General features: G+C 41.2%; 1 protein-coding gene across 3 annotated transcripts in view; it reads left to right on the top strand.

The window, feature by feature from the left end:
- Positions 1-11,676, top strand: part of PYY (peptide YY) — a 28,607-nt gene that overhangs the window by 1,173 nt on the left and 15,758 nt on the right. The gene's annotated exons all lie outside the window — the stretch shown is intronic.

Genomic DNA, 11,676 nt, shown 5'->3' with positions numbered 1-11,676 from the left:
CTTCACCTTGTCTTTTTTTGTGGGTTATGCTGTTCCAGAATTCATTTCAGAGGGTAATTTGGTAGAAATCAGATGAGTTCCTGTACCTTCTCCACCATCTTGGCTCTGCCCCATTTGTCATTTCTTATGGTACAATGGTATTCCATTCCATTACAACCATGTGTCACAAGTTGTTCATCCATTCCCCAAGTGATGGACCATAAGTTTCCAATATTTTGCCACTACAAAAGGAGCTGATTAAAATGTTTTCCTATAGATAGGTCCTTTCTGCTTATCTTGGATCTCTTTGGGATACAGACCCAGTAGGTCTGGTCTGTATCTGGGTCAAAGGGTATGCAGAGTTTTATAGCCTTTTGAGCTTGGTTCCCATATTGCTCTCCAGAATGGTTGTATCAGTTCACAGTTCCAACTGGGAAATATTTAACAAAATAAATGAAAAAATTTTAAATAGCATAACATTTAAAAATTAAGTCGATATATGACTGATAGGGGTCCTTATATATGGTCAGGGGTCCAATATTTATTTGAGTCTGACACCCCTGAGGTTAGGAACCTACAAGACTGTAAGAATAGTGTTTCCCTCATCATAAATAAGAAAGCTTGGAAGTAGGGGAACTAATAAATTCTATTTTGGACATGTTGCATTTGAGATGCTTCTGGGATATATAGTTTGAGATGTTTCATAGGCAGTTAGTGATTCCAGACTGAAGCTCTGGGAGGCTTATGGTACTGGCTATATAGAACTATTTGTCATTTGAATTCTGATGAAAAACCCTCATGAGTTTACCGAGAGAGTATAGAGAAGGAAGAGAACTCCAAACAGAGACTTGGAAGATACTCATAGTTAGGGCTGGGGGTAAAGAGCATAGAGATAATATATATTATGTAGTATAGTATAATTATATAACATAATACATGCTCAAAGAGATAAAGTGCTTGGCAAACTCAAAAGCGTTTTTTTCAGTTGTTTCTGACTTTTGATTCTTTGTGATTCCATTTGAGGTTTTCATTTTCATGGCAAAGATACTGGCATGCTTTGCCATTTCCTTCTCTAGCTCCTTTTACATATGAGGAAACTGAGGCCTTGGAATTGATTGATTCTAAGACAAAAAGTTTTCATGGAGGATTAGCACCTCTGGTACCAGGGCTTTCCAAGCCTTTTTTTCCCCCCTAAAGAATATTCATTTATTTATAATTATTGCTAAGTAAACAACTCTTTAAAACAGAAAACATAAAAAACACAGTAGGGCTTTGCACAAGTGGAATTTCTAAACTGTTGTTTTGTGTACACATCAAAATAAGTTAAAATGCGATTCATACAGAAGTTTTTCAAAGTCACTGAGAGGTTGCATGCTTTTTTCCTTGTGAGTGTACGTGTGCGTGTTTTGGTTAAGTGACTTGTCCAGGGGTTTCAAAGCTAGTAAATATCTGAGATTGGATTTGAACTCAGGAAGAGGAGTCTTCCTAACTCTAGGCCCAGCACTGAACCACCCAGCTAATTATTATTCAGCAAAGGAGAGTGAAAAGACTTGGTTGGAAGGGTAGAAGGAAAACTAGGAGAGCGTAGTGTTCCCAAAACCCTGAGAGGAGAGAATGTTCAGGAGGAGAGGGTATTCAAGAGTGTCAAGAATGTAGCAGAAAGGCCAAGAAGGATGGCTGCTGAGTATGAATCATCAGTTTGGAAATTAGGGCAGCGATAACTTTGGAGTGATCAGCTTTTGTTGAGTGATGAGGGCAGAAGCCAGATTACATGGGGTTGAGAAGTGAGTGGAAGAAGAGATGAAGTGGAAGCCACACGTTTATTTAGTTTCTTCTAAGAGTTTGGAGAAAGGCCATTGGTGTCAATGCAATGTCCCTGAACGATCTGCAGGGATCTAAAAAACACTATCCACAAGCAGAGGATAAACTGTGGGAGTAAAAACACCGATGAAAAGCAACTGCTTGACTGCAGGGGTGGAGGGGATATGACTGAGGAGAGACTCTAAAGGAACACTCTAATGCAGATACCAACAACATGGAAATGGGTTTGAACCAAGAACACATGTGATACCCAGTGGAATCGCACGTCGGCTATGGGAGGGGTGGTGGGAGGGGGGAGGGAAGAAAAGAAAATGATCTTTGTTTCCAATGAATAATGTTTGGAAATGACCAAATAAAATAATGTTTAAAGTGAAAAAAAAACAAAAAAATACAAAAAAAAGAGTTTGGAGAAAGGAAAGAGAAATAGAGGATGATGGTTTTGAGGAATGGGAGGGTATAGCCATGGTTCTTTTTACAAAGTATGGGAGAAACTTGGACATGTTTGAGGCTGTTGTAGTTTGCTATTTCTTTTCTTTTCTTTTTTTTTTTAAACTTGGGGCAGCTAGGTGGCTCAGGGCATAGAGAGCCAGGCCTGGAGACTCTGGGCAAGTCACTTAACCCCAATTGCTTATCCCTTACTGCTCTTCTGCCTTGGAATTGATCAATTCTAAGACAAAAAGTTTTCATGGAGGATTAGCACCTCTGGTATGAGGGCTTTCCAAGCCTTTTTCAGGGCTGCTTATTCACCTTTGATAAGGATTTAGACCTTTTGTCTTAGAATTGCTACTAAGTATTGATTCCCTGGGTTAAGTGACTTGCCCAGGGTCCCACAGCTAGGAACCTTCCATCTCCAGAGCTGGCTCTTTCTCCACTGAGCCACTTAGCTGCCCCATATCCTTATGAGGTAATATCTTGACTAGTGGGTGAAATGGATTTAAATGAGGCAGAGTTATACAAAGTCATCAGTTTCACTTTCTTTTCCAGAGTCATTGAAGTCCAATGACAAAGACAAAAGTTAGGACAACTGGCGATGGCCCGGGATACAATCAATGACCTTGGCTTCTTTGATATCAGTCTGACCTAGTTTTAAACACTCCACACAGTGCTTGCTTCAGTTTCCTTCGTGGCCACTGGAACAAATTGTTCTCAGCTGCCCATTCTACTTGGAGAAGTCTTCATCAGCTTGGGGTAGTCATCCCCATAATTCACTGATGAGTATGAGGCCTGTGGGTTACCCACAACTTGGTTTAGGCAGTCTGCTGAGATGGTTTTGTGGCTGCTGCATAAGCGACAGCTTCTCGGAGCCGCAGGTGAAATCTCGGGGAAAAGAGGACACCAAAGGTGAATGAGTAGCCCTGAAAAGGACTTGGTAAACCCTCACGCCAGAAGTGCCAATCCTCCTTGAAGACCCATATTCTGCTTGAAAGTAAAAGGGAAGGAATAAGTCCATACCTCTATGGATCTAGGTCTGCCTTTGTCTCTGTGTCCATGTCTGTCCTGAGTGGGAATCCTGTTTTACCTTTCAGACAAGGAGCACTTCTGGGCAAAGAATGTATTCTCCTCATTACACACCCAGATGTCAGGAACTGGGTCTTCCTTATATGAAATTACAGGTTGTCTGAGGTCAGGGGATTGTTTCCCTACTGTCAAAGTGAAGGGAAGAGTCATGATTTTCCCTCACCAGAATAAAAGCTTCTTGGGACCAAGAGCTATCCCCTCCCTGTCATCCTGGGAGTTTATGAAGGCAGAGACTGGCTTGTCTAAGGGTGTTGACTTTGCTTCTCCTGTTGGACTGGAGCATCCAAGATGGCAATGACTGTCTCTCCCATCAGATTGGAATTCCACCAAAAGAGTCTTTCTCCTCTCTCAAGAACAAGAACTTCTTGGAGATAGAGGCTATATCTGTTAGACTGGAAACTCCAAGGAGGTTTAATGTTTGCTAAGCACTTTTCTCACAATTACTTTGTAATGTAGATAGTATAAATATTACTTTTCAGATGACAAAACTGTTCCTTAGGTCAAGTGACTTGTTCACAGTCACATAGCTAAGAATTATCTAAGTGGGTACTTGAACATATTGATTCCAAGTTCAGTGATCTTTCCATTGCATGTTCTATCCTTTCTTCTTTTTTGTTATTATTGAGTCATTTTTCAATCACTTTCAACTCTTCATGATCCCATTTGAGTTTTTTGTGGCAAAGAGACTAGAGTCCTTTGCCATTTCCTTCTCCAGCTTATCTGACACATGAGGAAACTGAGGCATACAGGGTTAAGTGACTAGATTTACTAATCTGAGGCTAGATTTGAACTCAGGAAGATGTGTTTTCATGACTTCAGGCCAGGCACTCTATCTACGGAGCCCCTTAGTTGTTCTTTCTTCTCTTAATGAATTTATTTTCTTGGGTTTAATTTAATTCCTTCTTCTAGATTTGTCCCAGGGACTCCCAAAGAATTCTCTAAGGAAGAAAATAATCATTAAGGGGCCAAAGAAGGATTTCTGGGATGAGTCTTCTCCTGTGCCCCAACCCCCAGTGAGGACATGTTGCTCTATCCCTCAAGAATGACTCAGAAGCTCCCCTGGCATCCGTCCCTTTCATGTCCCTCAGTGGGATGGAGGGAATACCAGTTAGTGTCCTGAGGGACAGTGCTAGGACCTCAGCTGAGAGGGTTGTGCCCTTGGGCAGCCAATGGGAAACAAGGACGGTCCCAGAATCAATGATTAACTCAGGGCTTCTTTCTAACCTCATGGGCCTAAAGTGTCTCCACTTTCCCCTCACACCCCTTATTTCCTGTGGGGGTGGGGAGGGGCAGAGCTGGTTGGTCTTAAGGGGTCCTTCTTACCTAACTGGGGGAGTGGATAAAGAGGCAACTTTTCTAGACGCCAAGGAAAATGTGAGCGGGCTCAATGAACTTTAGTAGGACTCCTCCTCCCACGCCAAGGGCATGAAAGAGATTGATTGCTCTCCATGGTGGGCAGCTGGTTTTTGATTCATTTCCCCACAGCCTAGTTATCCTTAGATCAAAGTCTAGGGTCATAGGGGTGAAGGGGCTCAGGGCAGGGCTCCTTACTAGGGCCAGTGCAATGAAGACATCTCACCATTCCTGACTAACTCCACTCACCCAGAACTGGGGTGATTACAGGAAGGTACTATTGGCTAGTCCTGGGAGGAGGGAGAGAGTGGAGGCAGAACAGAGACCCAGAGGGTAATGTTGGGAAAGTGGGGAGAAGGGGTGAGTGGTTGTGGAGACCCTGACTTAATGGTCTTGTCCATTTACCGAACACACATACACACACAGATACCTGCTCTCTTGTGAAACTAGACATGAGCCAACACACACATAAGACATGCATGGTAGGGATGCATTAAATATTGGTCAAATTTCCCGAGCCTTGCGAAAGGAAAAGGCAAGGTGGTACAACAGGGTGTAGGATTGGCTACCTGGGGTCCTGGGTTCATATCCTGGCCCTGACACCCCTCTCTTGTGATCTTGGACAAGTCACTTGGTTGCTTTATGTCTCAGTATCCTCTTCTGTAAAGGAGCTGACCTAGATGGCCTTCTAAAGTCCTGATCTAAAGATCCCTCGATCTAGGGTCTATGATAAGGCAAAAGTGTTTTAAGAAGGCAACCTTCAATGCCACATGTTGCAAAGGTCAAGGAAGGTGAGGACAGGGGAAAGACATTGGCTTTGGGAAGGAGGAGCTCCCTGGGAATGGTACCAGAGTGTCACTCCAGGTCAGGAGTGGGCATGGGAGCCAACTGGTAGGAGGCTGAGGAGAGAGAGGTATGGATGGTGAGGAGAGTGGAGGAATACGGTGGGTAGTAAAAGGGAGAAGACAGGATATTTGCTAGAGGTCCCTAGTAAAATGATGATATTCTAAGAAGAAGGAGCTCTGAACTTTAATGAAGAAAGGCAACAAGTTACTACTGGAGAGTAGAGGTCAAAGATGTGGAAAAGCAAATGATAGATGAAGTAAGACAGGGAAGGGAAGGGAAGTAACACTTATTAAATATCTATTATGTGCCAGGCACTGTGCCATGCTCTTTTTAAAAAAAACCTTAAAAATCCTTTTTCAATTATATGTAGAAATATTTTTTGACAATTGTTTTCTGACATTTTAAGATTCCAATTCTCTTACTTCCTCTCTCCCTCACCTCTGTGAGGCAGTAAATAGTCTGATATTAGTTATACTGGTGCTTTCATGAACTATGTATTTCCATATTCCCCATTATTCTCTGCATAACAGAAGACACCTATAACACATACAATAAAAAACTTATGGGGGCAGCTCAGTTGACTAGGAGCCAGGCCCAGAGATGGGAGGTCCTGGGTTCAAATTTGACCTCAGGCACTTCCTAGCTGTGTGACACTGGGCAAGTCACTTCACTACCATTGTCTAAAAGGTAAGGTTAAAAAAAACCCCAAAACAAAACAAAAAAAACAAAAAAACACCACCACTACAAACTCATGAAGGAAAGAAAGGGGAAGGTGGTAGCTTTGATCTGCACTCAGATTCCAATAGTTCCTTCTCTGGCTGTGGATAGCATTTATCACGAATCCCTCAGGTTAATTGGAGAAATCTGAAATCAAGTCTTCCTGACTTCCTGAGCAGGTGGGTGATAAAGTGCATAGAGCACCTCTAAACTAGAGTCAGGAAGATGAGTCTTCCTAAATTCAAATCTGGCCTCAGACACTTCCTGGCTGTGTGACCCTGGGCAATCACTTAACCCCTTTGCCTCAGTTTCCTCATCTGGGAAATGACTTGGAGAAGGAAGTGGCAAACCACTGCAGTATCTTTGCCAAGAAAACCCCAAATGAGGTTGTGGAGAAGTCAGACGACTAAAAATGACTCAACAACCACCGCAAACTTTCTGATGTGGTGTGTAGGGGGAATAGTGATTTTTCTGGGTATGTTTTGTGTTGAAGTATTGTATTTATATCTGTATTTTGATGGAGGATGTGTGTATCTGTCCCATAACAGAGATGGGGAATGCGAGTATGTATTAAATTCTCATGAATAAAGATTTATCAAGCCTTACTAAGGGCTGGAACTATGTTGCACTTTGGGGATACATAAACAAAAATAATCCCTATTCTTAAGGGGATAATATTTTTAGGAAAATGTTTAGCTTTCATTGAGATGGTGATATTTGGTTGCCAATGGATGCCTGGGCACTAGCTGCTACGAATAGTTCAGATTCTCTAGCTGTAGGGTTGAGTTATTACCCACTCTGGCCACATGGTGGCAATGCCAGCCTGGTGTTGGCCAGCCAAGCTCCTTCGACAGACTCATTGCTCTGTTCTTAGGTTATTCCAGCATTTGGCCCCCATGACATAAGGTCAGATTCTGAGCTTATAAAATAATGGATAAAATGATAACCTTGGATAAAACACCCCAAGTTGTTTTATGGAATTTAGGTCTTTATTCCCAGCCCCTTCAATCATTAAGGGTTTCCCCATTTTCCCTACCATCTTCTGTCTCAGTCAAGTCATTCTCCCTAAAGAATTTGTGCCTTTTTCACCTCATTTCTCATCCCCATCACCTCCTCACTGTGACAGGTGAAATCTGAAATAATTGAATTTCAAAGATTTGAGCTTCTGAGTATATTGATTTATTAAGCAATGCATGCCAATTGCATAATAAATTGGGACTGGACTTCCTCAGCTTGGGAAAGGATCTTGAATCCAGAGGGAGAATTTCTTTTCTTTTCTTTCTTTCTTTCTTTCTTTCTTTCTTTCTTTCTTTCTTTCTTTCTTTCTTTCTTTCTTTCTTTCTTTCTTTCTTTCTTTCTTTCTTTCTTTCTTTCTTTCTTTCTTTCTTTCTTTCTTTCTTTCTTTCTTTCTTTCTTTCTTTCTTTCCTTCCTTCCTTCCTTCCTTCCTTCCTTCCTTCCTTCCTTCCTTCCTTCCTTCCTTCCTTCCTTCCTTCCTTCCTTCCTTCCTTCCTTCCTTCCTTCCTTCCTTCCTTTCTTTCTTTCTTTCTTTCTTTCTTTCTTTCTTTCTTTCTTTCTTTCTTTCTTTCTTTCTTTCTTTCTTTCTTTCTTTCTTTCTTTCTTTCTTTCTTTCTTTCTTTCTTTTTCTTTTTCTCTCCCTTCCTTTGGTCCTCCATCCCTCCATCTCTCCCTCCGTTCCTCACTGGAAGAAAGATTACTGACTTTCCAAGTTCAGTGGGAGGGGGAGAGTAAATAAGTGAAATTCCATGAAATCAGAAAAAAAGATGTCCAGCTCCTTGACAAGTATATATATATTCAGTCAAAGGAACAAGTTAACAGTAACTGAGTGACCAAGACAGGGCAAGTTTTCAGATAAGACGTATAGGTTGCTTGACATGGGAAAACTCCTTGTATCCATCTTTGGATGATGGGTTTCTGATTGGGTTTCTGATTGGCATAACCTTAGTTAAGTGTCTCTAAGCAATAGGTGGTCCAGTGAACAGAGCACTAGGTTTAGTACCAGAAAGACTAAAATCTTTCCAAGTTCAAATGTGACCTCAGACATTTACTGTGTGCCTCTGGACAAGTCACTTAACTCTGTTGGCCTCAGTTTTCTTCATCTGTTCAATAAGCTTGAGAAGGAAATGGCAAACTACTCCAGTATCTTTGCCAAGAAAGTCCCAAATAGGTTCATGAAGAGTCAGACATGACTGAAACAACTGAATAATAACAAACAGGGTAGAGGTGGGCCAGTTCCCAGCTATGCAGGGCTGGGATCTAACAATCCTATAAAGTTTCTCACAATTCCCATCATTGAATAATGTTTTCTCAAGACAGAAATTGATCTAGACCCATACTTGGGTAGAAAGGAAACTGAGCTAGATCCAGAAGTGAGACACAAGATGGAGTCAGCATGCTTCTCTCAATTCCCACATCCCTTTCTTTCTCTCCAAGAGCTATCTCTTAACCTAACTCGAGAGGTGAGAGAATCAGAGGGTGTCTGAACATGGGGACTGAAGACAAATAAGCTCAGAGACCAGCAGATTAGGGGAAAGATATAGATGCCTGGGGTTTGAGCACATGCACACACACACTCTCCAGTAAAGCCAGAAACTAGCCAAGACATGCACAGTAGGAGGGCATTAATTATCAGTTGAATTTGCTGTGCCTTCGAGCAAGGGAAAGATGATGTGATACAATGGGAAAAGTGTTGGACTGGGAGTCAAAGGCCCTGGGTCCTAGGTTCTGGGTAAAGACCAAAAGCCAAGTCTAGGAAAGGGAACACTCTCTCAGCCAGAATTCATTCTTCAATTCCAATCAATAATCATTAGGTGTCTACAAGGTACAAAATACTGAGCTCGGTGCTGGGAATATGAGGGAAAAAAGCCCTTACCACAGTCCTTGTCCTCCAGGAGCCTATGTTCCAGAGGAGGGTGCAGACAGTACACAGATAAGAGATTTGAAGGAGGGAACCTTAAGAGTTGGCACTAGGGGAAAATGCAAGAGCTAGTCAAATGGGATTAAGTGTCTTAGCTGAGGGTCTAGCTAGAAAGTGTCTAAGACCAGATTTGAAGCCAAGACTTCCCAACTCCAGTCCTGGAGCTCTATCCACTATGCCATCTAGCTTCCTGTAGTCAGTCATTAGCTGTTAAATGGGAATCATGATTGCTTTCTCTCTCTCTCTCTGTGTCTCTCTGTCTCTGTCTCTGTCTCTGTCTCTCTCTCTCTCAGGGTTATTGTGAAGAGAACACTTTGTACATAGGAAATTGCTATAGAAAAGTGAATTGTTGGGGGCAGCTGGGTAGCTCAGTAGATTGAGAGCCAGGCCTAGAGATGGGAGGTCCTAGGTTCAAATCTGGCCCCAGACACTTTCCAGCTGTGTGACCCTGGGCAAGTCACTTAACCCCCATTGCCTAGCCCTTACCACTCTTCTGCCTTGTAGCCAACACATAGTACTGAATCTCAGACAGAAGGTAAGGGTCTAAAAAAAAGTGAATTGTTATTATGTGTCTAAATTGTGTTTTACAGTTTCCAAAGTATTTTCACGTCTATGATGACATCTGGCTTTATAAGAGCCTGAGAAAGGCAGAGCTGGTGTGGTTATTCCCATTTTACAGATGAGGGGGGTAGAGCCAAGATGCTGGCTTAGTACTAGCCAAACCTGGAACCTCTCTGAGTACCCTCTCAAACCATTTTATAGACAAGGAAGCTGAGATGCAAGGAGGGGACAAGATTTGCCCATGGTTACTCTGATACTTGGTATCAGAGGTGAGATTCTAACTTAGAATATTCTTACTAAATAATCAAACTCCCCCCCCCCTCCACGACTTTCTTTCCCCCCTCTTTCTCTCCCTCACCCTCTTTCTCTCCCTCTCTTTCTGTTCTCCATCTCTTTCTCTCTGCCTCTCTGTCTGTCTGTCTTTCTGTTTTTCTCTGTCTGTCTCTCTGTCTCTGCTTCTGTCTATCTCTCTCTCTCTCTCTCTCAACAATTCTAGGATCAGAAGGATAAGAGTGAGCCAAATGGTGTTAAGTGATTTACCTGGGGTGACAAAGCTAGAAAGTGTCTGAGGCAAGATTTGAACCCAGGTCCTTCTGACTCCAGATCTGGCACTCTATCCACTGTGACACCTAGCTGACCCAATCCAACCTTTAAAAAATATACTTATTTTATTATTATTATTTTGTTACATTTGTGTTCCAAGTTGTTTCCCTCCCTTCCAACTCTGCACTAAAGAAGGCCAACATTTGACACAGATATGTATATGAAACTATACATCATTCTACATATGGGTTCTTTCTCTGGAAGTGCATAGCATCTTCCTTCATAGGTCCCTTGTAGTTGATTTGAATATTTGCATATCTCAGAATAGTTTAATCATTCAGTTATTTATCAAAGAACATTGCTGTTACTGTATAAAACATTCCTGGTTCTGCTCTTTTCACTCTGTAGTATTTCATGTAAATCTTTCTGTGTTTTTCTAAAATCAATTTGCTCATTCCTTACAGCACACTAGCATTCCATCACAATCATGTGCCACAGCTTATTCAGTCATTCCCCAACTAATGGGCATTCAGTCATTTCCCAGTTCTTTGCCACCAGAAAGAGAGCTGCTATAAACATTTTGGAACATACAGCTTCTTTTCCTTTTTTCCTGACTCTGGGAAATAGAACTAATAGTGGCATTTCTGAGTCAAAGGGTATACACAATTTTGTAAGTCTTTGGGCATAATTCTGGATTGCTTCTAAAAATGGTTGGATTAATTTGTGATTCCACTCAGTGTATTAGTATCCCAGTTTTTCCACATCCCCTCCAATATTTGCCAATATTTGCCATTTCCCCTTCTATCATTTTAGCCAATCTGATGATATCTCAAAAGTATGATTTGCATTTCTGTAATCAATAATTGCAATGGATTATTTATATGACTATATATGTATATATATATATATATATATATATATATGCTTGATTTCTTCCTCTCAAAACTACCTTTGACCATGTCCTTTGACCATTTTTATCAATCGGGAAATGACATCCTTATAAATTTGACAAAGTTCTCTATGTATTTGAAATATAAAGCTTTTACCCAAGAACTTTCTATATGCCCCCAGTTTTCTGCTTTCCTTCTAATTTTGGCCATACTAGTTATATTTGTTCAAAAACCTTTTAGTTTAGTGTAATCAAATAATCTATTTTTATATCTTATAATGGTCTCTATTTCTCCTTCATAAATTCTTCTTATTCATAAATCTTATAGATAATAATAATAATATCCCTCTAATTTACTTAAGATATATATCTCCCTTCATGATTGTGTATCCATTTTGACTCTGTCTTGGTAAATGGTGTAAGATATTGGTCTATAACTAGTTTCTGCCAGATGGTTTTCTAGTAGTCACAACCACTTTCGCCAAATAGTGAATTCTTATCCTGAAAACTTAA

The sequence above is a fragment of the Monodelphis domestica genome, chromosome 2 (genome assembly GCF_027887165.1).
Source record: "Monodelphis domestica isolate mMonDom1 chromosome 2, mMonDom1.pri, whole genome shotgun sequence".
Lineage (NCBI taxonomy): Eukaryota > Metazoa > Chordata > Mammalia > Didelphimorphia > Didelphidae > Monodelphis > Monodelphis domestica.
This window is presented reverse-complemented; position numbering and strand designations above follow the sequence as displayed.